At 41.8% G+C, this 26,489-nt stretch overlaps 1 protein-coding gene across 3 annotated transcripts in view; it reads left to right on the top strand.

The window, feature by feature from the left end:
* Positions 1–629: 629 nt before the first annotated feature.
* The window catches only part of Cdh6 (cadherin 6), a 138,595-nt gene continuing 112,735 nt past the window's right edge, over positions 630–26,489 (top strand). The window contains exon 1 of one of the 3 annotated variants that reach the window (XM_029470042.2): positions 630–814. The gene's annotated coding sequence lies outside the window, so the exon portion shown is untranslated. Of the gene's footprint in view, positions 815–1,066; positions 1,120–26,489 lie in introns of those variants that run through there. The other 2 variants (XM_021183142.3, XM_029470041.1) reach the window with 2 other exon arrangements.

Consider the following 26,489-nt stretch of genomic DNA (forward strand, 5'->3'; position numbering starts at 1 on the left):
CCCGGGGCGTTTGGATTTGAACCGCTTCTACACTCTCGGGGGCATATGGCTTCATGCTACACCTCTCTGGGGTTACCAACTCTGCAACAGCGCCAGAGCTCCAGAAGCTACAAGGGAGAAAAAAAAAAGTGTTCTTGAGATGAGAGAAGCAAAGACTGACATTCATGAATCTGTCTGCTCGCGTCTGTTTATGTTATACAGAACAGCCGTCGGTATTGTTACCTCAGGAGACCGGGGTTATTTTATTCGAGTGCAGGTCGTGCATACTGTCTCCCCCAAACTGGCTCACAGCGCCACGCGGTACCGTGTCGTGTCCCCGGGAATCTTAATTGCCTGGGCTATTAGAAAAGAACATCCGACCGCTGCTGGTAATTGAACACGGTGCATTTTGATAGCTTAAAAAGAAAGATCAGATAGAGTCACACAAGTTCTCAGTATGTCTTAAGCCGTCCCCCCTAAAATATATATAAGAAAAAAAGAGGAAGGGAAAGCCTGGGGCAGCGGGAGTGTTCCAGAGAGCGAACTGCTCCGGACTTCAAACACTGGGAGTCATTCTGTCAAGGGGAGGGGGCGGGCGGGGGCAGGCACTGGGCCTCTGTAACAAAGTCCTCCTCTCTTTGCTCCCTCCCACTTCATTCACTTGCAAATCAGTGTGTGCCCACAAGAGCCAGCTCTCTGGAGCCGTAACCTTCCCATCCCGAGAGCTGCAGTTCCAGCCACAGCAGCAAGAAGCACAGAGCCGGAGACCGTGGCGGAGGCAGGAGCATCCTGGGCGAGTGGCAGGGTGTCCCCAGGAGCCGGAAGGCAAACCGAGGTGGGTTCGGTCTCTGTTGCCAATGCGGGAGCTTGTGCGTGCGTTTCTTCTCTCCCTTGCCTTCTCTTTCTTCTTTATACATAGCTATTATTTTAATTCCGTAGCGTTGATGGAAGCCAATCAGAGAAAGAGAGCGGTCCTCTGCGCCGGGTGTTGCGGTGCACGGAGTTGGGAGGGATGCTCAGCTGGGAGCTGGGGTGCGGGCGGGCGTGCGCGCGAGTCCGGTTGCATTGGTGGCGCTGCTGCCTCTGCCCAGGACCGGCGCCGCTTCCCGGGGAGCCTGGGCGCCGCTCCTCCGCCGCCTGGTAAGACCGAGACGCCTAGGGTTCTGCGGGGGGTGGCAGGGAACAGTGCGGAGGAGAGAAAGCTGCCGAGGTCCACTCCGCGGGGCTGGCGGAGGCGGCCAGTCGAGCCCTAGCTTTGCAAAGTTGGCTGGTCAATTACCAAGGGCGCTAGTGAGTGCCGGAGCGGTGGAGCCTTTGAGGCTTGATTGATTTCCACCTACCCAACAATACAAGGGTCTGTGTGGTGACTGCTTGGGCTGAGTTATGGGATTTATTTATTTATTTATTTATTTATTTTTGGCTTTGAGAGTAACGCAGAAATTAATTCAGGTAGTCGGGAAAGTCTGGAATGTTCCCAATAAGGCAAACTTACAGAGATGGTTTGGCCGAGAGAACGAGCTTAAAGAAAACTGTTAGCTCGCATGTTCCTAGCAATGCCTTCAGGCTTTCATAGAGCAAAAATGCTTAGGTTGCAAGGCAAGTCCGACACTGGACTTCGAAAATGGAGCACACTGTCCAGGGAAAAGTCATGTGGAAGACTCCGCTCGCTGGTGCTCTTCCAAGGCTACACACACACACACACACACACACACACACACACACATCTGAGGGAGAATGCCTTCCTTAGACTGGAGAGCAGGAGGTCTGGTGCGTCCGATGTGAGGTGTCAGATGCAAGAGTGGAGTCCCCAAGGCGTTCATGTGGAATTTAATGAAGGCGGGTCGTCGCAGAGTCCTATAATGCCGCAGAGCTGGGGTCACTTCCTCCTCCGTAGTTATTCGCCTGCCAAGAGTTACGGTCCATCTCGAGATGGGAGATGCTGGCGAGGTCAATGTGGTACTGAGAAATGTTGTCGCTGCTGCAATAAAATCCATATTTTATGGGAAGTTACCTGAGGGTCTTTGTATGCAAGGGGCTGGTTGCCTAACTTAACTACTACCGAGAACATTCAAGAACCAAGAAGTTTAATCACGTGGAACATTCACACATTTCTCTCTCCCACTCATTTTTTCCCTATGAAGACACTTTTTTTTTTATGATAGTCACTGCAAGCTCTATCGGTCTGTGTCTCTTCACTTTCACTTACTGAAGTCACACAGTGCGAACCAGAAAAGCTATTTCCTTTAACAGTGTGTCTGGGGTGTACTTCTGTGTTGGGGGGGGATGCTAATTGTGAGCTTTTGCGGTGGTTAATTATCAGGGGCGGGTGTGTGTGTGCAAACTCCTCCCTGTGATTCTAAGGGAGCCAGAGATGTGGCCAGTTAATGCACAACTCCTCGGGAGAATGAGTAACAGCCATGTGAATGCGGGCCAAAGCTGGCTTTTTTCTTTCTGTTCTTGCTGATAGTTGTCCCTGAAAAGGGAAAATCCTCGGGATTCTTTATGCTTGGGGGGAGGGGACGGGATGAGGAGACGATGACAAACTCTCCTCCCAATTTAGCTTGAGCACAGTCCTTTGTGTAGGAGCACTTGCCTGACTCTGTGTTTGGTGTTCTGGAGAATCCGAAAACCAGTTGTGACCAGAAAAGGAATATGCTAAAGCAGATAGCTTCATGACGTCATGGAGAGGGCAAAGGGTATACCAGAGGCCATATTCTTGAAGCAGAGCTCAGAAATCCATCAGAGAACAACTGTGTCTCACCCTCTCCCTTTTCTCTTGCTGGTATTCTAATTAACAAAGTGATACAAAAGGTAGAGAGCCCTTCTTACCCGGTTTTATGGTTTGTGCCTTACTTTGGAAGCAGAGGAAGTGATCAGGTTCTTCAGAGAGATACAAGGTAACAGTACATTGCTGAGAGAAAAATGCAGCCCAGTGATGTGACTACACTATATTTGTCCACAATTTGCTGCCATTAGGAGGAAGTGGCAGGCTGGTGTCTCCAGGGGGACTTCCAGTCTTTCTACTAGTTGGCTTTTACGCCAATTTATTGCAATTACGTTTCTCAGTGCTAACTCTGCAAAGATGATATATGGAACAGGAGCATTTTCTATCAGGTTGTCTACTATCCAAAAAAAAAAAACAAAAAAAAAACAAAAAAAAAAAAACTACCCCTGTGTCTCCTGTCCTCCACCCACCACTTCTACCAGCCTCGCAAGGAAGAGCTTGCTGTAGGTGCCCTCTCAAGAACAAGACTGCAGAGTGCAGAGTGCCTGAGACACTTGCCAACAGCTGACATTTCTAGAAAGCACGTTGGGAGGGATCACAGGCCCCTTCTTTGCTGCAGCAACAAGTTAGAACAATGACTTCTGAGTGTCTAATTAGTGGTAATTGGGTGAGTGCCCCATCCCAGGATCAAAACAGAGATAAACTGTGGCGAGCATCCACCTCCCTGGAAAGCCTTGTGTGGGCTTTCTTTCTGGTTCTACCTGCTTTGTATTTGCAGATGACAATGTATTATTAAGATGACATCTTTCCAGTTGCCTCAAATTTCTTGTTTAGTGTGGAGGGACCACTCCAGACCTCCGACATGCAGTTCAATGGCAACACAGATTTTGCTATGATAATTAGAGTCTGACTGCTTTTTCTTCATAGACAAGTTAGCACTGTCCTAGCAGAACCTTAATATGTGTATCAGATCAAAGCCATTGCCTGCCACTTCTATAGTTCCTCTCATTTAAGGGACTTCCGAGGTATTTTCATAATTTTCTAAGTATGTAGACTATTGGTTATTCAAAAAGTCTACATACAGTTCCAAATCAAAGCAATGGCCAATTAATCGTGAATCTCCCACTATCAAAATTATACAACACTTTCCTATCTATTTTCCTAGAGCCTTGCCAAGGGTCTACTTCCTAAATAACATTTTACTAACTAATAAGAATGAGCTTATAGTTATGACTCCAACCACTAAAGATTTCTTACCACCAAAGAAATGTTTGGAGAAAAGAAATACCAATAACTCTTTTTAAGTATCCTTAAACATGCAGACCTTGTGCTGAAATAGAGGAGCCTAACAGTAAGAAGTTCCCATTCAAATAAGTGCAAGTTTCAAAGCATTTAAGATGCACATGTGCCCTTATCTTGATCATTATGTGTCATAATTTTTCTCTATGGTGCATACCAATATCTTTTGGGTGACCTTTCCTGAAAAAAAGATTTGTTACGTTTTTTTCTTTTATTTGTGTCTATGTGTGTAAATGTGTATTGTATGTGTCCATGCGTGTATTTGTGTGTGTGCGTGTGTGTGTGTGTTGTACTTGTGTTATGTGTGTGTATACAGGTGTGCACACCTGAGCATATGCCATGGCACCTGTGTGGATCTCAGATCGCTTGTAGGAGTAGGTTCTCCTCTTCCGCCATGTGTCTTTTAGGGATCAAACACAAGTCCTTAGACTTGGCAGAAAGCACCTTTACCAACTCAGCCCTCCCACCAGCCCTAGAGAACCTCCATCTTTAAAAGCTCCTCCCGGAACTTGGAGCAAGATAAGTTCCGGAAGGTGAATCAGCCTTTTCTGCCGCCAATCTTCGGCTTGCAACTTCCAATTTAAAAATCTGTTCCAAAGTTTGAAATGTGTTGCAAATGAGATAACACCCTGCCGGAGCCAGTGCCCTTGTCCTTGCTTAGTCAGCACAGCCATTCATTGGGGTCCATCAGAATTAGGGTCTCATTTGTGAAAGTCACAAGCAAAGACTCCGTCGGAATTGCATTTTTCATCCTGTCTGAGCCTAACCAGTGTCTACTGAGCCTACCTCATTTGCTTCACAGAAAGGTGAGAATGTAGAAAAATCAAACGTTCTGTGGCTTCACTACACTGAATAATGTTCCTTTAATACAAAGTCTCAAGAATATTATGGAAATAGGAGAACTGTAGACAAAAAGAAAGTTAAACATGCATGCACAGAGAGAGAGAGAGAGAACATACAAAGGAAGAATTCTAGAAATCCAGAGATATTGAGTTGATCTTGTTTTATTTTATCCTCATATTCCCACTGCAATTTCCATCTTAATTTTAAGATAAATGAGAGATTTTGGCACATTCTTTGGTATAAACAGTAATGGTTTGACCTAGTGCTTATAAAAAATTCATTTGCCTGTAGTTTTTTAAAATTCCTCTCTAGGGCAAAGGCTCTGATTTTCAAAGCAGTCCTTTGAGAAACTTGGATTTCCCCTCACTAACTGAATGTAGCCTTTAGGATACCATCAACCACAAGGCAGGAGCAAGGGCAACGTGGGAGAAAGTGCACACAATCCTTACCAAGAGTCATCCCGTCCCTAGGCAGGAAACGGTCACACTGCTTAAGCCAAAACAGTTTGCCCCAAGGGAAGCAACTCCAGCCAGTAGTTTAGCTGTTCAAGACTAGACTGTTAAGGGAAGTTCCAAGGCTTCCAGTAAAAACACCTGCTGCATGATAATTATCATCAGAGCATCTTTGTAAATGATTGGTGGGTGGGTGTGCAGTGGGACCCGTCTCCCATCCACATGGATTTCTAGAAATCAGCCCACTCTGTTTCATCAGTATCTTGACATGGGCACTGTTGAGTGACAAGCTTCTCTAGCAGGCACCCCACCTCACTGAGAGGTCTGAGGAGAGTTTAATTAAAGTTAGGATGTTACTACTAAATATGATTTGCAGTATTTGGCAGCATAGGTCAAATGCTTCTCCAAGTAGCTAGGCAGTAGTTCTTATGGGAGAGAGCAATTTCTGAAGATGGAGACCTCAATGCTAGCATGCCATGAGGTCTAATTTATCTTCACAGCTCATCCCTCGAGAGGGCAGTGTCTTGCTATAATTACCTAAGTAAGCAGAGCTGACTAAAGACTTTCAATAATCCTAATAAGTTATAGGAATGATCAATGGCGATTAAAAAAGAAGTTAAGCTGAGGACATGGCCAAGACAGTGGCCATACAAAGAGATAAATTTTGTATACAATGGAACACAGGCATCAACATAGAACAAAGCATGCCTTTCCACATAGGATCTCTTTCTTCTTCACAAGTCTAGTGCTCTAAGCATGATGGTGCCCTTAGCATGTTCTCCCACACTGCTGGTCTCTACTGTGGAATGCAAACCTGAAAATCAACCTCAGAAAAAATTGCCACCTAAAGAAGATCATCAAGCCTTAGTTATAAATTAACCCAGTGAGCAATTTTTAAAGAGGTTAGAAAGTCATCAGAATCATGGAAGTGTTTCCTTAGTGTTTAAAGACTAGCAACTCTTTCCTCTTCTCTCCTCTTTATTGTCCTAAAAGCCAAACAGATGATTCTGTACTCTTTGGAGGCCTGCAACCCAAGTACAAAATACTGATTCAGGCAAAACATCTTACTCATTACCCATTGGATCTGGTAAAGTGAATAAAAGACCTACCTACTAAGGTAGCACCCTAAAACATCTCTACATTTGGTACAGAGAACTTTTAAACCCATAGTATTATTATTGATATGTATAGAGCAGGGAGTTTAAACACACTCACATACACACACACACACAGGAGAGAGAGAGAGAGAGATTCGGAATATATGTTTATTTATTTATCTATCTATTTATTTATTTAATGTATCTGAATGGTTTTGCCTGTGTATGCATGTGTAACACATACATGTCTGGTGCATACAGAGGTCAAATAAAGGCATCAGAACTTCTGGAACTGGAGTTATAGATGGTTGTGAGCTGCCATGGTGTCTGAACTTGGGCTCTCTACCATAGCATTGAGTGTTTTTAACGGTTGAGCCATATCTTCAGCTGTTAAGTGCAGAATTTGTATATGCCCAAATAATAGTACGAATGAATTAAGCCTTAATGGACCTTTCTATAATGTTATGCTACGTCCTAATCATTTTACTTTAGTTTTGTTTGGCTGCTTGGTCTTTTTGAGACAGGATGTTGCTCTATAGCCCATGTTATACTGGAACTCACAATAAAGCCCAGGATGGCGTCCATTTACAGCAACCCATCCTAACTTGCCCTATCTTGTACTAGGATTACAGCCATGAGCCAGTGTGCCTTGCTAAAATATCAGTGTGGGGGAGGGGTCTTTTGGTAGTGTGGGGTTTAAACCTTGAGTCTCATACATACCAGGCAGGCCTACCACTGACAAATCTCCCGGCTTTTTGTGCATTTTGCATCATAAAACCCCCACAGGAAGTCAAGAGGGAACTCTAATACTTGTTTTCCCTTTAAAAAGGCTTTACTCAGCCCTTTTTAGTTTGAATTTCCAGGGAATTTCCCTTTGAGCCAAGCACTTAATGAATGTGCTGTTAGCAAATACTTGTGATGTCTTAAAGTTTAAAGTGTGACTCTCTCTGAGAAATACTGAACAGCAGAGGGCATGGGAATGGTTTGATTATTTTGACCAGAGCAGGCTAAGGAAGATGTTTCTAGGTTACTCAATTTTTAGATTGCATTTGTAACCACGCATTAGAGTTTATAAACGGTAGAAAAAGATGCATAGGTGGGCTGTTTGTCTGAAGATAATTATGTCCTCCCACCATCAGAGACAGCATCACTGATGGAGGAAGCACATTGAGAAAGTAGCTATCACTGATGGGAATGAACTGCCCTGGCCTCCCAGTTCCTAACCACATCAGTGGGTATCATGAGGATAATGTCCCAAGGCAACTGGGATGCTGAGCTCAAGCTGAGTAAGAGATACTTTATCGAGGTTGGGATAGTCACTTGGTTGAGAAAGCACTTGCTGTGTGCCCTTGAGGACTTCAGTTCAGTCTCCAGCACTCATGTAGACAGTTGTGCATGGTCAGGACTGTGGTCCCAACATCAGGAAGCAAACAGTAGATCCTGGTATTTCACTGGTCAGACAACCAAGTGTAACCAGAGAGCCAGAGATCCCAGCATAGGGACACAGTATCTGGAAAAACAAGACTGGTGATGTCTGAGGGATGACATCCAAGGTGGACCTCTAACCTTCACATGTGCACACACTGAAAGAATATATTTATATCTTACCCTACGTGATAAGTAAAGAAAGTTATTGGCTTCTTTTATAACTATCACTATATAGCATTTGCTCTTAATGACTTTAAAAAAAAAAGAAAAACAAACAAACCAACCAAAAAAGCATGGTCTTCTATAGCCCAGGCTGGACTCAAGACCCGATGGCATCCGAGGATAGCTTTGAACTCCTTCTCACCTGTCCCTACCTCCCAAAGGATGGGATCACAGAAGGCATGTGCCACGGTGCCTGGCTCGGGACTATGCGCCCCGGTGCCGGCTCGGGACTGATTCCTCTCAGGACAACATTTCCTACACATACACATACATACAAATCCACAAATAGCAAAGGGTAGAGAAAATGGTGAGAGTGGGAGGAAGAAGCTCCCTTAGCAACACGGCCGTTGCGTGTGACTGACATGGGTGGGTCGCCATCCCTCTCTGGTCTCTTGATTGCTGCTTTTACAAAGTCATGCAGTACATCCAGTCTCTGAAGCAGGTTTGGCGTCAGATATACAATCAGATGGCGGGAGGCATGAGAAGATGCTGAGAGGCTGCATCCCATGCAGGCATTTACATAGGAGATAGCTGATAACCAGGGGGTGGAAGGGGCTTATCTGCTGATGGGCCACATTCATTTTGTTCTTTAATCTGGCCTGTTGGTAGCTTGATTTCTAACTACTGGGTATCATTTCTCTTTGCCATTTCTACTTAATTTTGGCATTAAAAAAAAAAGAGGAACCACATCTGTTGCCGTTTGAGTTCCGCTGAGGTGCAGGCATGACAACTGACTGATAAAAATAAGATTTTTGTGTTCCTATGTTTTTTTCCTTCAAACTCCTATTGCCTAGAAAAAAATTTTAATATCTCCGTCAAAGTTTGGCTCTGCATTTGGGTACCACTGATGGACTTTGGGACTGGGTTTCTTTGTAACAGCCTGATGGCAGTTTGGAATGATCCTTATCCAGATAAATGACTCTTCCAGATATTCAAAATCAAGTGTTCATCCTTCAAAAAGTAAATTTACTGCTTAGTGATCAGATATGAAAAATAATGGCAACCTTTTCTGTATTTCATAAACCTCCATTTATTCTATTTTAAAAACTCATACGATGACCTTCCTTTGAAGTTAAAATGTCAGTTCTTTCATGAAAGTGTATGTATGGATAAATTATGCTAGGTTTTGCCTTGGCAAGATTAAAATCTGGCGAGCAACTCAGTGTCAAGTCTTCCCCCTTTTAAAAAATAAAACTGTTAATGTCCCATGAAATCCAAAAGCCTTATGACCAATGGATTGTATAATGAGTGTCTTCATATTGAAAAATGAAGCCTCGTTCACTTCCTTCTTATATGGATGAGCAAAAAAATCAAAGCAACTTGTAATTATAAAAGAGACAAGAAGACGAACTATACAAAACCATTGAACTAACAGGTATCCTCAGGTCCTATAATTACAGCGTACATGGAGATATAGCTCAGTGTTAGAGCTCTTGTCTAGAGTGAACAAAAACCCTAGGTTCAGTCTCAAGTACAGAAAAAAAAAAACCCTATAGATACTAATTCTAATATTTGAAACCAAAGTGATCTTTGGCTATATTAACATGTCCTCTAAAAATATGATTTTCCAAGCGGATGGCTAGGATGTGTCACAAACAATTAATTTTCCCCACTTGATTGTATAATGGATTATTCAGCAAGCAATGACAAGTTTTAAATTTATGTCTAATCTGATACGCAAGAGCAAACACAGCTCATCTTAACCAAATACATAATAAAAGAGATGGCTTTTTTTTTTCCGTGAAAATAAGCTTCATATACTTGTGGACAAACAAACAAACAAACAAATCTCTAAAGTGTTGTGTTGTATTTTAATGTATGCATTTTTACTTTAAAAACTGACGGCCCTCCAGGGTATAATATAGCTCTCATTCGTGAAAGCAAGTGTATCATGCTTTTAACCACAAGACTAAAAAAGAATTTTATTAATCTATCACCCATCTTGTAAAAATGTTTGAAGCTGCTCAATTTCACATTCAAATGAAATGTACTGAGTTCTCCCTAGCAACATGGGCTGATTTAACACCGATCAGGGCAGTATGTGGTCAGACTAAGAAATCGCCAATGCAAAAAGACAGAGCTCCCCATGACTGCTATATCGCTGATGAACCCTAATGTGGGCCACGTCAAGCTACTGTTTCTCCCAGCAATTATCCTCAGATTAGACTACTTGCTTAAAAGTACCTAGTTGGGATTTTGCCAGTGTTTCATAAAGAATTAATTCTACAAGGGAGCCTTTTGATACACGGATGCAGCCAGCTTCACTCTCTGGCTTCACTCTTCTTATCAAAACAAGAGATGTTTGGAGCTGGTCCCAATTAAACCAGCCTAAATGAAGTAGGATCACTTACTTACTGCCCTCGAGAGAAAGACACTCTACTCCATCACCCGCATATACCAAAACGCCAGCTGTGCCTTCATAGGAGGCCTACTGACCAACCTTTGAGCTAGTTTTGAAAGGAAATGGAAATCTGCCAGACATAGCTCCTGTGTCTACATTAAAAACAAACAAACAAACAAAAAAAAAAACCAAAAACTGTAGAATTTATCTTAATTATGTTTCCCCCTCCCCCAGTTCCTCCCAGATCCTCCCACCTCTTTACACACCCACCAACCTTATTCTTATGTTCTTTCTCTTTAGAAACCAACAACCAAACAGACAAAAAGCAAGAAGCACACAAGCAACGAAACTCTTCAAAGACACAAAAACAAAATTCAAAATAAACAAGCACAAGACATATAAAACAAAATTATGTCCAAACAAGGAAAAATAAAACAAAAATGTTTACAAAAACACCATTGAGTCTATTTTGTGTTGGCCAGCCTCTCCCAGGGATGAGGCTTGCCCTTGAGTCTGGTTAATGCACCCAGCACTGTCTCCAAGACAATCCTTGGAGAAAACTGATTTTTCTTTTGCCATTGGGTATCAATTGCTAATAGTATCCTCCCAAACATCTTTAGAAGGAGCACTGTAGTTTATGAAACAAACAAATAAACAGCCCCCAATTTTTAATTGAACTTAAATAGATACATTTTTTATGCCCTGAAAAATAATGAAGTCATTCCACAGATGGCCACACAAGAGGACTGGGCATCGTAGAACATGGATGCTAATGACCAAAATCACCACTTTCTCCCCAAAGAGCATGCCAAATGGACAGTGGCTTTATTTAAAATACATAGTTCAGGGCGGCATAAGAAAATAAAGTGCTCTCAAGCAACTAAATTTAATGTGATCTACTGAAAGAGTTTAATGTGGTGGACAGGAAGAGAAGACACTGTTGAGAGGTAAGGCGAGATTAACTGAACGCTCTAAAGCCAAAGGTGGATTTGCACCCTGATACTCTGAGCACACATAGATCATATGCCTGCTTCCCTATTTGTCAGTACTGAAACATGAGATTTTTAGGGATTTTGTTTGTTTGGTTTTGGTTTTGGGTTTTTTTTTTTTTTTTTTTTGGAGACAGGGTTTCTCTGTGTAGCCCTGGCTGTCCTGAAACTCACTTTGTAGACCAGGCTGGCCTTGAACTCAGAAATCTGCCTCTGCCTCCCAAGTGCTGGGATTAAAAACGTGTGCCACCACGCCTGGCACAAAATGAGATTTTTAAATGGCTTGATTTCCCATTCTTCCTCTATGGGATGACCTTTCTATCATGGTGGACTAGAAATATCAGTCACAGAAGACAAGGGGCAAAGTCTCCCTGCTTAATAATTAAGAAATGTGTGCTAATATCCATGACGTCTGAAAAGGTACTTTCAAACCAGGAGCGAAATTTTGGACTGTGTTAAGCTCAACAATTCAGAGAAGCAGCCAGGAGGCTCCAAGTGCTAAGGAGATAGATGCGCGGCTTGTCAAATACTTTCCAATTTAAGTTTCACCTGATTGACAAGTGTTCCTAAGAATGATAGTCAGCTGAGAGGTTCAGGAAAATTCATTATTTGACTCTTTCCACAGCCAAAGCTCTCCTGATACAAATAGGAGATGCTTTATGGAATAGATAAATCTAGGTTAGGGGGATACGAGAAAATGGTTTTAAAATATTGCCTTGCAGTCACGGGATCAGAATTTTAGGACCAGGGCAGCACCAGGGGTAAGGGCTCAGGAAATGCTTGCTGCATGAAATTCACTTGCCAGCTACAAGAAAATTCTGTTTTTTTTTATTTTCTTTAAAGCTTATTGATACCAGTGGAAATGTAATTTTTCAAGCCTGTGCTGATGACTTAATTTTTAATAACTGACTACTCTTTAAGAGAGTCTATTTCAAAGGGAACTCCATCAGTGGTATCTTGAGAGCCACAGAACTTGAGGTTAACAGGCTGCCCAGCCTTCAGAATAAAGCCACCTGACCCTCTCCTTCCTCTTGGCAGACTTCTTATTAAAGTTCGTAGTAGATGTTGTTGCCTGGAGCCTGATTAACAATTTATGCTTTCCTAAGCAGATTATAAGAATCTGTGATTCTAATTTATTTTTTTAAATTCTTAATTTGTGTTTGGAAACAGAACATATTTCTAAGTTTATGCTTTTAATACAGAAGTATGTATTTCAGACTTACTGTAAACGGTGTCCTCCTGAGAATATTTACCTTTACAGATTTAGTGTCCATGGGTAGACTATTTTTTTTTCTCCACAAATAACTAAAACAACTGCGTTCTTGGCTAGGACATGACTCTTTGCCTCTCATTGGAATGACCCTCTGTTCTGCTTCTCAAGAGAAAGGTAATTGGAAGGAACAAAGTATATAATTAGCAAAAACTATCACTCAGAGAGCATTAGCACTCTAAAGATCAGTCTAAAAAACTAAACTCAAGACTGAGTTAGATGCTGTCAGGCTTCCTGACTTACAAGATAAACCTGGGAATAAATCACTTTTGTGCTTTGCTCCAGAGTCCCACTGCTGGTACTTACAAGGTAAAAGTTATCTCCAGTGCTATGTTAACTGTACACCATTTCACCCACTGTGCTTAATATGCAAATATATATATATGTATATGTGTGTGTGTGTGTGTATGTTCAAATAATTATATTCAAATATATATTCAAATAATGAGTGAGTGTATAATAAATTAGATAAATGATAGGTGATGATGATAAACACAGGTAGATAGATTCACATGTATGTATCTCAAATACAAAAGTAAAAATCATACAGGTTACACACACATACACACACAAACAACAAACATACAGAAAAAAACCTAACTCAAAAACAGTAAAAAAAAAAAAAAAAAACTTAACTAAAAAAACAAAACCCTCCTCCCTTCTGCACATCCCTCAGTCCGCACGCTGGTCTGTTCTCTAAGTTCCCTTCTGCACATCCCTCAGTCCACACGCTGGTCTGTTCTCTAAGTTCCCTTCTGCACACCCCTCAGTCCGCACGCTGTTCTCTAAGTTCCCTTCTGCACACCCCTCAGTCCGCACGCTGTTCTCTAAGTTCCCTTCTGCACATCCCTCAGTCCGCACGCTGGTCTGTTCTCTAAGTTGGGCCAACTCATCGCAGCCCAAATCCACTTATTTCCGCCTCACAAAGGCCCTTTTTGCTTTAGGCCCAGCTCTTCTGTTTAATTCGAATCAATCTTTTAATCACTTATTGTTGTTCCCAAGTGGAAGCAGGCAAGAGCATCCATTAGTTAATTCATTCCATAATATTTACTGAGAGCCTCTCTGCTCAGTTCTGGAAGGACGGGTAGAGGTAATACACACACCAGCCATGTTGGGGAAATGGGTTTTATTCCTCACTCTCTAAGGCCAACATTACGTGCTTCCCACAGAAAGCCTCGGATGGTAGGGGTTATGTTGTCGATTCTCTCTACATTTACATCCTACAGGAATACACACCCTGCCTTTCCTCTTGAGTAGCATTATGACTAGCACCGCTTCTATTTGTTTTCAAGTTTGTCTTTTGACATTCTGCCCAGCTCCAAAAATAGCATCACATCCATCCTCACCATCAAGAGCCCAATATGGTTTTAGGTTTTTGACAGTATGTCTCAGAATATTTTCATGGTCTTTCTTTTTCTAATCTCTATCATTTCTCCAATAAATGATTTTTCCATCAAAATAGAAATACATTTTATCAAGAAATTATTTTACACAAAAAGCTAGAAGAAACTGAAAATTTATGATGATTGCATTTTATTCAATTCAATAACTATTTAATAAACATTTAATACAATACTTAGGTTGGTTTCAGTAGGTATTCAGTATTTAATATGACTTAAAAGTCTTTCGGGAAACTTGTGAAAGAAATAGACAGAAATTATGTAGGAAATAAATAGATCACTTTGTCTTTGGGAGTCATAGAAGGTGGAGACAGTCTCACTTCGTACAGAAGCTGATCCAGGACTAATATGCAGCTCATGCTAATCTTGAACTCATCATTATCCCCCTGCCTTATTCCAACACGGGTCACCACACCTGGCTTGAATTGGCTCATTTAGTCATGAAATAGATCTGAACGGCCATTACTAAATGTGGAGTTGAATATGCAAAGCACAAAGTCAGTGCATGTTCACCCAGCATGCACTGGTGCACATGTCTTAGCTGCCGATTCCCCACCACCACCACCACCACCACCACCACCACCACCACCACCCCCATGCCCGTGATCATCTTCATTTGGATGGATTTCTCACCAGAGGAAAGGTCATGTATGTTTCTTCTCCGACCTTTTCCTCCCCTCTACACTTTCATTTCACTCTGCATGTTCTCTTCAGCTGCCCCGCTCCCTCTTCAGGAGCCTTCACAGGCCTGTCTGCCTCACCTACTGTGCCTTGAGAACAAGGCCAAGTCATATTTCTAGCTCTTAAGATCTCACAGTGCTTTTGACAAACAGCAAGAACTCATTAAATGTTGGTTGAGAGAACAAATGGGAACTGCTCATTATGGAACTTTGGGCTACATTTATACATTTTTACATTATTCATGTTGGATGTTGGCTTCTTTTCTAGTAATCTGATTTCCTTCAGATGGATTGAGAGGCTGATCCATGCCAGTCTTCTGAGCTGTCCACAGAGGCACTGATCGTAGGCTAATCTCCTCCTCTCCCTCCCTCTCTCCCTCCCTCCCCTCTCCTTCCATCCCTCCTTCCCTCCCTCTCTCTGCCCTCCCCCCAGCCTACTTTCTCTCTCTCTTTCTTGATATGATCTTGGTGCCTTTGACCAAATATCTGAAAAACAGTTACGGATCCTAACTGAATCATCTGCTAGCAGAATAATTGAACATCTTATCTGAAAGTTCTTTTCTTTAGTAGTAAGTCTACCCCCAAGGTGTAAAATGGTTGCATTCTTTATTTCTGTGCTCGTGCTGGGAGACTGGCTATGTGATTTTTCCTCATAGGCACAGACTCGTGTGATAAACCTTGGTTATCTTTCGGTTTATTAGCCACCCACGGCCATACATCAAACCAAATCTACAAAAGCATCTTTGGAAGTCCCTTATGTGTGTGTTTTATGAGCATGATCGTTTCCCCTTCCAATTCCCACCTGGTAAATGGTTCTTGAGTTACCGTAGGAGGTCAAATACCAGATCCTATATAGCTTTGTTGTAACCTTGAATGGAGCTGTGCAGAAGACACCCAGTCCAACTTGACTGATTACGTGGTCCTGTTCCATTCCTTAAGTGGCAGTCAGTGCATAGCATAGGACCCTCGAGAATGCCACTTGGCACCGAGTACAGCTCAGCCCTGCTCCATCTTGGCATAGCAAATGTTTCATATGAGAGGAAGTGAATGAGATTCGGGTGGAGTTCCTTTATCCTTCTGTTAAATGTGCCGTCCATCAACCTGAAGGCAAAGGCACCCAAACAATTTTAAACTCACCGAACACTGAAGCAGAGAAATTAGCTTTGCTCTGTATCCGTAGATTTCCCGAACTAAATTAGGCACTATATTTCCTTCAAGCTAAGATTTTGGTTGCATCCGACACCTGTGGTAAATTTTAACTTTCAAGAAAAGGGCATAGAAATGTTGGCACAGAGACCTTGGGACAACCATTCCGGGTGATGGTTTTTGCCAGGGGCACCTTCCGGTGAGTGGCACTTTCAATCAGTAATATTATTCATTAGCACAAGGAATCTAAACTGGCTTAGTGAACTCTCCTCCCATACCTGGCCTCCCAGCGTCAAATAAATACAGAAATTAAAGGATGTTTGGAAGTTACTGAGTTAGCTGAAGTAAAGATGAAACCAGCACTTGGCACTATCCAAGGGAAGGTCTCAGAAAACAGGGCTAACTCGCGCCCCAGCTCCTTCAGTTGTGTGCTTTCTGTCTGTGTATCAGAATGCTGTGGGCCCCTAGAAGAGAAAACCTTGTCTCAAATTTAAGAATAAGTGAAAATGATGATTTTTTTCCCAAGAAAGTCCTAGTGAAGTCGGCTCCAAGATGAGTGACAGAAGGAACAGCCCAGGGTCACTCTGTCCACATCCTGCTCCGCACAGCAACAAAGTCATCCATCCAGTGATTTCCTTCGGAGTTTAAAATGTTTGCTGCCGGCAACTGAAGTTATAAGCTTCCTTATTCGTGCCTAGCTGAAGGGAGTGGGGGAAGAGAGACATTTCACAATTAAAGATTAAGGGTAATGCCCCTTGGTTCTATTGAACCAACTCAGGGCATGTGCTGACAACTCTCCAATACAGTAATAATTTCTGAGAGTTTTCTGGGTGCTATTTCTGAACTAAAGATTCTACATTTGTAATCAAGTTCTCCATGAGGTGTGTCAGAGAGAGAGAGAGAGAGAGAGAGAGAGAGAGAGAGAGTGTGTATTGAAAGAGCACACTTGAATAAACTAATATTCTATTAGCAAGGAAGAAGAGGTGAAAGGGGAGAGCTGGATTGCCAAGCTAATCAGTCTGCCACAGTTCAGTCAAAGACCGTGTTGCTGTGTGTGAAATACCAACATTAGGTAAGTGGGGGATTCAATGGCATAGGTTTGACAGACCACAGCTTCAGGGATAAAAAAGAGCCGGCCCACCTACCCTTTTCCATGAGTGACGGTTACCTGCAAAATGGCAATTTATAGCAACACTTCGCCACTTGAGTGATCTCTGCTTCTATCTTTTATTTTAGTCGGTGCCTGAAATGGGTTTTTGTTCTGTTTGTTTTGGGAATAGACTGACTAGAAATACATCACTGTCCAAAAAGAAAACATTGTTTTTTTCATCTAGGGATTTGAGGCTTAACTAGCTGGAAGGGAAATATAATTTCAGTTTGTTCTCATAGTCTCATCTAGAAAATAACCTAAAGAGATTCAAAGGACACCCCAGCCGTGTGAGCACTTTCTTCTCTCAGAGGCTTGAGCCAGAGCTTTAGCTTTTTCTAGCACGTTCTGTAGGGTTTTCTTAAGCAGTGTTTTTGCCTTGAGCTCAGTCCTGACCACTGAAGCTTTGAGAAACTTTAAAAAGGTGTCCTTTAAAAATAGCACCAGCAAACAGTATTCTTTTTTTTTCCTCATACTATAAATATCCTAAATCCATCTTATGGAGGCTTTTTTTTAACCCTTTGGGGCGCTATTTGAAAGACAAATGAGATGAAATGTAGATGCTTGTCTGAGTCCAAGTCAAAGCACTATGAGAAATAATTACAAAATATAAAACAGAAGGGTGCTGAGTTCTGCCCTTTGTGTACTGGGTAATTCCTGGCAGAAGTGGAATTCTCGAGTAGCTTTTAGCAAATGTGTTTATATGGATGTGATGTATGCTGCACAAAAGGGTGTTCTGGAGATGAGTAAAATCAAAAGAGAGATTCTTGCTCTTATTTGAATTCCTTAGAGCCTCTGCAACTCCTTAGGTTCCTCTGCAACAAGGTGTGTTTGCCTCTGTGCAAACATAGTTAAAACAAAATGTTTTTCAGTGAATTCTATAGCAGAATTAGGAAACTATGTCCATCAAAGGGTTCCGAAAGAGGAGCTGTTTGTGAAATCTGGAGATGGGGAGGGGAGTATCATAGTATTTTGTGAGACAAAGCAAGTCCCAGAGGGACTCTATAGGAACAGTAACTGCCCTGTAGGTGGGAACTCTATATTGTGAGGGATGACTAAGATAATGTCAGAAAGAGAGAGCCCCATCCTCTCTCAAGGATTAGGTGGAAGGCTATTGAGGGAAACAGGAAATGAACCCTGGCTTGCATGTGCATACACATGTCCACACACATGCACACAGACATACACATGTGCACACATGTCCACACATACACTCGATAGCAAGCTCTCACACATGCATGCATGCACACAAGGACTTTCGCATTGTGCCTAGCATCTAAGAAACGCCCCTGCCCCAAAGTTAACTATTTGCTACCATTGTTACCATTAGTGTTTTCCAATTTTCCAATCCACCAATCAACTTGGGGCATTTATAAATCATCTTTCAGGCTTTTAAAAGGATTCCACTCCTTGGAGTGCTCCACCACATTTTTTTAACATTACAACTGAAGTGTTCAACTGACTAGGGGGGCAAGATGCCCACAATTCTGCTCCCTGGAATGTGTTTGGGCTGACACAGTCACGCGCCAAATGCAGCTTAAATTCAGAATTTCCTCCGAGCATCTTCTGCCCTGTTCCCTGGAAATCGCAAGGCTGGTCTTGTCATCTGGACTCATGGAGGTGTGAACCAACCACAGCCAACATGAAGTAAGAACAGCAGCTACAGATTCGTTTGTGAAGAGTTTGTTATCTTGGCCTGTGGTAGTACTCTGGCCTGTTTGGCAGGCAAGCAATCACATGGTAATATCAAATGTGCATGGCACTCACTGTGAGTAGAACACACACACACACACACACACCAGCTTTACTACCAACTGAACCCTATGCCCCTGGATACCCCCTTCACTCCCCATACCTCTTGTTTTTCCAGTGGTCATTCATTCCTTTACCAGTCCTTCCTTCCTTCATTCTTACTTTCAGACAGTACTTATTGCTTGCCCATTGTGAGGTAATAAAGATGGATTCAGCAACAAGCCTGACTTCATCTCCTCCCACAAGAGTTTTGTATCTCCTGGAGAAAGTCTCAGAAGGAATAAGCATTCTGAATGCATCGTCCTCAAATCAGAAAACACTGGAGATAAGGGCTGATGGGAAAGGACGTTAGAACACAAATAGCGAAACTGCAGAACGAAGGATATAGTGCACTGATCAGAAAAATCTCCCAGGAAGCCTGAGTGGTAAACGTTCAAACATGAGGCAGATTGTGTTTGCTGCAAAGGTGAAGGGCCTAAAGTTAAAACTAGATCCCCAGTCCACACTCAAAGAAACTAGCTGTGGATGTCTCTGTCCTACGTGGAGTTCAGTTAGAAAACATGTCCTGCTCAACTCGGGGCCTGAGGAGTGATGTGGGGGACAAGGAGGTACTGGTATGCCGATGGGTAAGGAAGAGCAGCAGACAAAGAAGCAGTTGGGTATGTACAATAATAAATAAATAAGTAAACAGGTAAATAATAAATAATAAATGCTACTTAAAATGGTTTACACAGGATGTGAGTGTAAGTCTTTTCAATAGCCTCTACAAGTCTCTGTTGAAAACTCTTTAGGAGGTATTTTCTTCTTACCTGCTGGACTGTCAGTTGGCAGATGCCTCTGGAAAGGGGGTCTACTTTCTATAACACTCCTAAATAATGTCGGTTAAAAAAAAATACCTTTAAAGTGATTTGCTGAATGGCACCTCGCTCTCTGCACCTCACCCTCCCCCAGCCTTATCTGATTTGCCAATTACTTCCTGCAGGAATCTCCCAAATTCTCTGACACCCGTGCTGACATAACTTCCCATCCTGGCAGGCAACTGCCAATTCTCATTGAAAAAATGATTACTAAACATTTCAGCACCAGCTAGAAGGAAGAGCCCCCTCCTCGGCCCACAGCCCTAAAGGAAAATGCCATTGTTTCTCATCTACAAGGACCCAGCCCTCTGCTTCAAATCTCTGCCCCCACCCTCCACCAAGTGGCTGTGGTGGGTTCTGGAACAGCACACGGAGGGGTGGGTATTGTTAAAAATCTATGGCCTTGGGAATCAGAAAGATGCATAGAAAAGAATCTTTGCCAAGTGGGGCTGGGACGGGGGGGGGGGGGGGCAGGGAAACCTGGCCAGCAGGCTGGGAAAAAGCCAAACACACAGTACAGCCAATTCAGAATGAGGTCGTGGGAGCATGTCAAACAACACAGCCATTCTTGTACTAAACATTTTTTTCAGGATTAAATTCTGCTGGCCATTTTCATACATCCTAAGGAGAACAAAATACTATCTACATATTTTTTAAAGGCATTAATTAAGTTTAGGCCTGACACTGAAGAGCAACAGTCTCTGACCTTAGCCCCAGCCTCCAACTAGGGAATTTGGATAAGGCTAATGGCTGTCGTACAATCAGATCTGTGTCACTTATTGAATATAGGTCAAAGGATGACTGCTCCCTGCAGAAAACAAAAATAACCTTTCGAAGACACCATTTGATATTAACATAAGCCCATATGCTTAGGTTCAGAAAGACATTAGGCTGAATCTAAGAGGAAATCATATCAGGAGGAAAACACATTGAAAGCCGAGGTATTCCAGCGGTGCATCTGCGCCTCTGTGAGCATTTATTTACTGACCGGAGATAAATCTTGACCTGAAATTAATGAAAAATGGTGAGCATACCCTGATAAAGTTTTGGAAACGCGTATGAATTTGAATCATTCTTTCGGCTACTATCAAAATGTTTAGCTTCAAAATGTTTTAAACACTCTAGTCCCTCCAGGAAATCCAATTGCATTGGTCACAGTTATGAATGGTTAGATCTAACTTCTTGCATCCATTTGGTCCTGTGGTGCTGCTGATCAGGTGGTCTCTTACCCCATTTGAGACAAACCAGCAAATCTTTCCCACTGTAATTCTCACTGAGTAGTCTCTTGAGTGGTGAGAATCATCAACATTAATATATTTTCAACCATAATTGTGAGCAAAGTCCTTTTATAAACACCTGTCAGCTACTTACTGATGCTGTGTGTGTACATCAGTTCTCTCTGTTTGAACATACTTAATGATTTTTAAATCCTTTAACTACTGTATCACTTACAATTAGACCCTAAGTGAACCTTAATAACCTTGTATGGTTATAGACTCTATTCGACCAGTTTTCCAGTCTGGTTGAAAGGTGAAGTCTTGCAAGAACTCGTAACGTTTTCTTCCATTTTCTTCCTTGTTTTGACTACTCATGCCTTTAAGAATGCAGTGCAGAGAGTAGGTTATGAGGTACTACATCTACTCAAGGGGAACAACTGTTAGCTTGCGTACAATTTGGTTCTACTTGGCAAGATAAATGTCAATTAGATCATATCAGTGCTTTAACAGAGATGCCTAATATGTTCAACTTCTGACAAAGTTCGGTAAATTGAATCTATGCGTGGTGTGCAGAAGACTGTTGACTTCGCCCAAAGTGGTGGATCCAGCATTTGATTTAAGCTCATCCGTAACCAATGGGGATCAGTGACCTCATCTGCACATTCACTGTCAGCTTAGCTTGATGAAGTCATCCAAATCCTTTAGCTTCAGAGTCCTCCATCTTTCAATTATTTTGAATGTTAAGTGAGATTGGGGCAAAAGTCTTCATATAGTTTATGGCTCGTGGTTGACCATCAGTATATCGAAGGCCATTTTGATTATTATTCCCAACCTAAGTATATGTATAAGGAAAAATGTGATCCTCCCAGAATATTGTGAAGACAGAAAGAGAGGACAGAGGGGAAGGAGAGGGGGAATAGGAAGAAGAGGAGGAGGAGGAGACATAGAAACTAATAGGAAATTTAGCCAGCTTGTTCATAAAATCAAATCTGCTCACCTTGTTCAACACCAGGTAGAAATGTTCTACACAAGTATAAGGTGACCGAAAGATCTACAAATTGTATTTCCTGACTGACAGTGGTGGTGTGATGGAAGACACGGCTGTTGTTTTAAAGCAGGAGGAGGACTCTGACTCTTCAAGCCTATGCCCTCTTACACCATAAGCAGAAGGGGTCTTTACATGTCTTCCAGGTCCACCAGAGAGTCTCTTGTGCAGTTTAAATTATTCAGTCATTCTCACATTCAATATGCTTTTAGAACTTCTAATATATCCAACTTTTTAAAACAACTTGAATTTTTAAAAAGTGATAATTTCTGGGCTTGAGGAGTTTGTTTGCAATATTATGCTGGCCTTATCGATTAGAATGTACAGAAAGATCATGTTATACTTCTTTGGGGAAAATTCTAATATAGAGATCCAAAGTCTGTGTTGGTAAGGCCGGGTCCATCTACTGCTAATCTTTGTATGACCTGCAAGTTAAGAATGTGCTTTACATCTGTGTATGTGTGTGTTTCTGTGCATGTGTGTACGTGTACATGGGGAGCTGAGAGGACAACTTCCAGTGTTGGTCCTCAAGAGCTGTCCACCTTTATTTTGAGGCATGGTCTCTCACTGGCCTGGCACTCACCCAGTAGAATGGGTTAGCTGATCAGCAAGTTCCAGGAATTTGCTTCTCTCTGCTTCCTCAGCCCCATCCCCCACTTTAAAAAGTGAATATTAGAGACCTCAATTCTCTCCTTATACTTGCAGGGCAAGCATTTTACCAACTGAGCCATCTCTCCATCCCCTGCTTCTTACAGTTAATCTTGAGAAAAATAAAAATATTACTTAATGATATTACTTAACAGAGCTATTGTATATTATCTTACATGTTACATAAAATGCAAACTTTAATTCATATAAATAAAGTTATATTGAAGCAAAGCATGCATAGATTACAAGGTAGAACCCATGCCCAACACTGCTTGAGTAACCAAGAACCAGAAACTATACAGCCCAGAGACCTGAGATAAAACCAATTACTACTGGTCAAAAGAAGTAATTATAAAATGACTCCTGATGATATTCTGCCACACACACACACACACACACACATACACACACACACACACACATACACACACACACACATACACACACACATACACACACACACATACACACACACACACATACACACACATACACACACACACATACACACACACATACACACACATACACACACACGTATTTATTTGTATTATATTTGTGCATATTATATTTTGTTCTTATATTATTATCTCTTAGAAGCCTGTTCCTTTATAATAAGAGACAGAAAGGGAATGGATCCAGATGAGAGGGGAGGTAGAGAGGAATTGGGAGGAACAGACAGAAAGGAAACCGTAATCAGGATATATTATGTGAGAAATGAATCAATTTTAAATAAAAGGAAAAATCAATTAAGTAGCTGCATCTCAGATTGTACATGAGCTATGAAGCTTAAGGTCTTTTCTGTCTGGCTCTCACAAAAGGAGTCTACTGCTGGGTGCTAATATAGAACACTACAGAGACAGAGACAGAGACAGAGACAGAGAGAGACAGAATTAGCAATATCCAACTTAGAATCAGGTTTTATTCAAAAATTCAGATACTCATAGAAATCAGATTAACAGCTTGATCTCTGGGCTAGCCCACAAAGTCTGTTATGATTTATTGTGACTGTGGTACTAAGACCCTTGAAGTGTCCCCATAGCCTGCTACTATAAAAGTAATAGAAATTCTAGGAGGTGGGGCCTATTGGAAGGATGTTAGACCATTGGGGACATGCTCTTGGGAGGTTTGGAACACTGGTCTCTTCTTTCTTTTGCCTTCCAGCCTCCATGAGGTGAACAGCTTGGCTCTTCCCTGTGATCCTGGCCATAATGTTCCACCTCATACAGGCCAAAAACATCAGGCCAAGCAACATGGAAATCTCTGCAGCCATGAGCCAAATCAAACCAGTCATCATGTTAAGTTGATTGCACTCAGGCACTGGTCACAGGGATAGGAAGATGACTAACACATGCATATAAGTTAAGGAAGAGAGAAGTAGGTATTCCCATAGCTCTTTCTGGGTAGAACGACTGTAGACATGTGTGGAACCTCAGGACCCTTTTCCATAAGTGCTCTTGTGTTCTTTGAGCAGCAGAAAGCATTTGTGTTTACCTCTCCATACTTAGCCAAGGCCTTTGTAAGTTCACAACTTAAACCTCTGAAGAGAAGTAGCATCTTTTTGGTTCTGGGTTATGTGTCCTGAACGTTTAGTGTGGTCTCAGATTTCCCATCTTGTCTTACCTGTCTCGTTAGAGGAACATTTTCCCAGTTATTTAGATTCTTTTTTTCAACTAAAAATTAAATAAATAAATAAATAAATAAATAAATAAATAAATAAATAAATAAAAAGATCAAAGGACCTTCCAGTCACCGAGAAGGAATGTAAGAGTCCAAAAAAAGCCAACGATCAGACCCAGCCACTTTCAGCCTTGGTCAGACAAGCTTCTGTTTGCAGTGGGCAAGAATTAATGCAAAGACTCACACATGGTCATAGTGCTGCAAGTAAGTATGGGTGAGTGCTCTCACCAAATGGGAGATCTGTATTGGCCCCTCCAAAGGGCAGGGGCAGCACAGAGAGGAGGTGGAAAGGATGGAAGGGCCAGTAGAGCGTGGGGCAATGCTGCAAGCCAGTCTTTTAGACAGGACATGGATGTTGCACCCATGAACTCACAGCATTAAGATTGGGCCCATGTCCATCCTGTTGTGAATGAGGGAAGGGTCCATAAGGTCCAACCCTTCCTCGAGGGGCCATGAACAGCTAATGGTTGTAGGAGTAGAGAGAGTCAAATTCTTTAGTGGTGCAACCACTGGTAAATTATTCTTCCTCGAGTAAAATAACCCCTCACCCACGTCCATGCAAGCAACCCCAATTAAATGCAATGGGCCACACAAAACATCTAGAATGGAAGTAGGAGGGGGTGGGATAGAAGAAGAGACTGGTAGGGAGGGTAATGGGAAGATGTCATCAGAGTACACTGTGTGTGCTTGTGTGGGGGACATTGTGAAAGAGAAAAAATCTTAAATAAAAATAAATTTTAAGACATTCACAAACCAAGAGAAAAAGATATTTTAACCTTAAAACCAGTACTTAAACCAGTACTACTTAAAACAACAGCTTTTTGAATACAAATTACTCTAAATATATATATATATATACTTTACGCTATCATCTAATGGATACATCTATAAGTATTTATAACTAAAACCAAATTTTAAGCAAAAAACAAAAAACTGCAAAGCTTTCTACATGTAAAATTCTCTGTCCTGTTGTGTTGTATCCCATAGAATGATCTCTAAGTTTACATCAGAATTACTGATTTAGTCTCAGGCAAAGGGGTCCACACTTTGAAAAGCTGGGTGTATAATGTCTCAAGATAAATAGCCGTGTACTCAAAAGTAAGCTGATCAGGTCAGTTATTTCAGAATTATTCATTGAATGAGTTAGAAAGGCCTGTCTCAGCCCTGATACCAGAGGCTGAGATGCTGAGATATACAAAGGGCCCTCCCTGGACACGGAGAGATGAAAGCTTTGGAAAAGAGGTAAGAGGCAGTCAGACAAGGCCACTCAGCTCAACCCAACGTGTGCACAGGAAGCAGAACCAAATTCCAAGCTTGGCTGGCTCCCATCTAACTCAGTTTCATTAGCCTGGTGATGAGCACATGGCTTCTGGGTCTGCTTCCTGGATATAACTATCACCCTGCACCACCTCAGAACAAAACAAAACAAAAAATTTTTGAGAGTTGAAAGAAAGTACTTTAAGCCATACTCAGCTTCAGTCCAAAGATGATTTGAGTCTAAATATAGTTGAAGCTAAGGAGCAAATGTTTAGAAATTTATTTAAGTAGAAAAGGCATTTTCTCATTTTCCACAGTTTAAGCTTTAGTTCATGTGATAGCTAAATTATAAAATAATAGTATTATTACTGTAATATATTAGAAATTGAAGATCATAAACAACCATGTAAATACCAACCTGAAATATACCTGCAATATCTCCTTGCAACCCATTACTATTTTAAGCTTAATTATAATCTATTATCCAATGAAGCAATTAGACACTAAAGCAGAGAAACTCACAAGGACAACACAAAGGGACACAATGCCCAATTGTTGTATTTAAAATTATAGCCAAAAGAAAACTGTGCCTGAACGAGGTTTATCTCACATGTCTCCAAGATTTATAGTTAATTAAAGTAAAACACGGGTAGGTAATTCCAACTGCACTGCAATTTCATCCATTTAACGAAGAACTTATGCTACCAGTATAAATTACAGATGCGAGGAAGCCTGGGAATTTTGTGGTTGTTTTTAAAAAAAAAAAAAATTATACCCATGCCCACTTATTCTCATAGAGAATCCCTACGTGTGTTCTTCCCACTTGCATCTATCTTTCTTAGCATGGGGAACACACACAAGCCCCTGCCATCAGAATCCATGGAACCCAGTGCAATCTGCTTCCTAGACAATCCTGCTGTCTATCTCCTCTCTTGTCTTTCCACTTTCAGACCCAGAACCCAATCCCCAGTTGCCTCTTGCCCATGCCCCATCAGATGCCTGGTGAGGCTCCCTG

This window comes from Mus caroli, unplaced genomic scaffold (genome assembly GCF_978045245.1).
Source record: "Mus caroli unplaced genomic scaffold, Mus_caroli_1 scaffold_16, whole genome shotgun sequence".
NCBI lineage: Eukaryota > Metazoa > Chordata > Mammalia > Rodentia > Muridae > Mus > Mus caroli.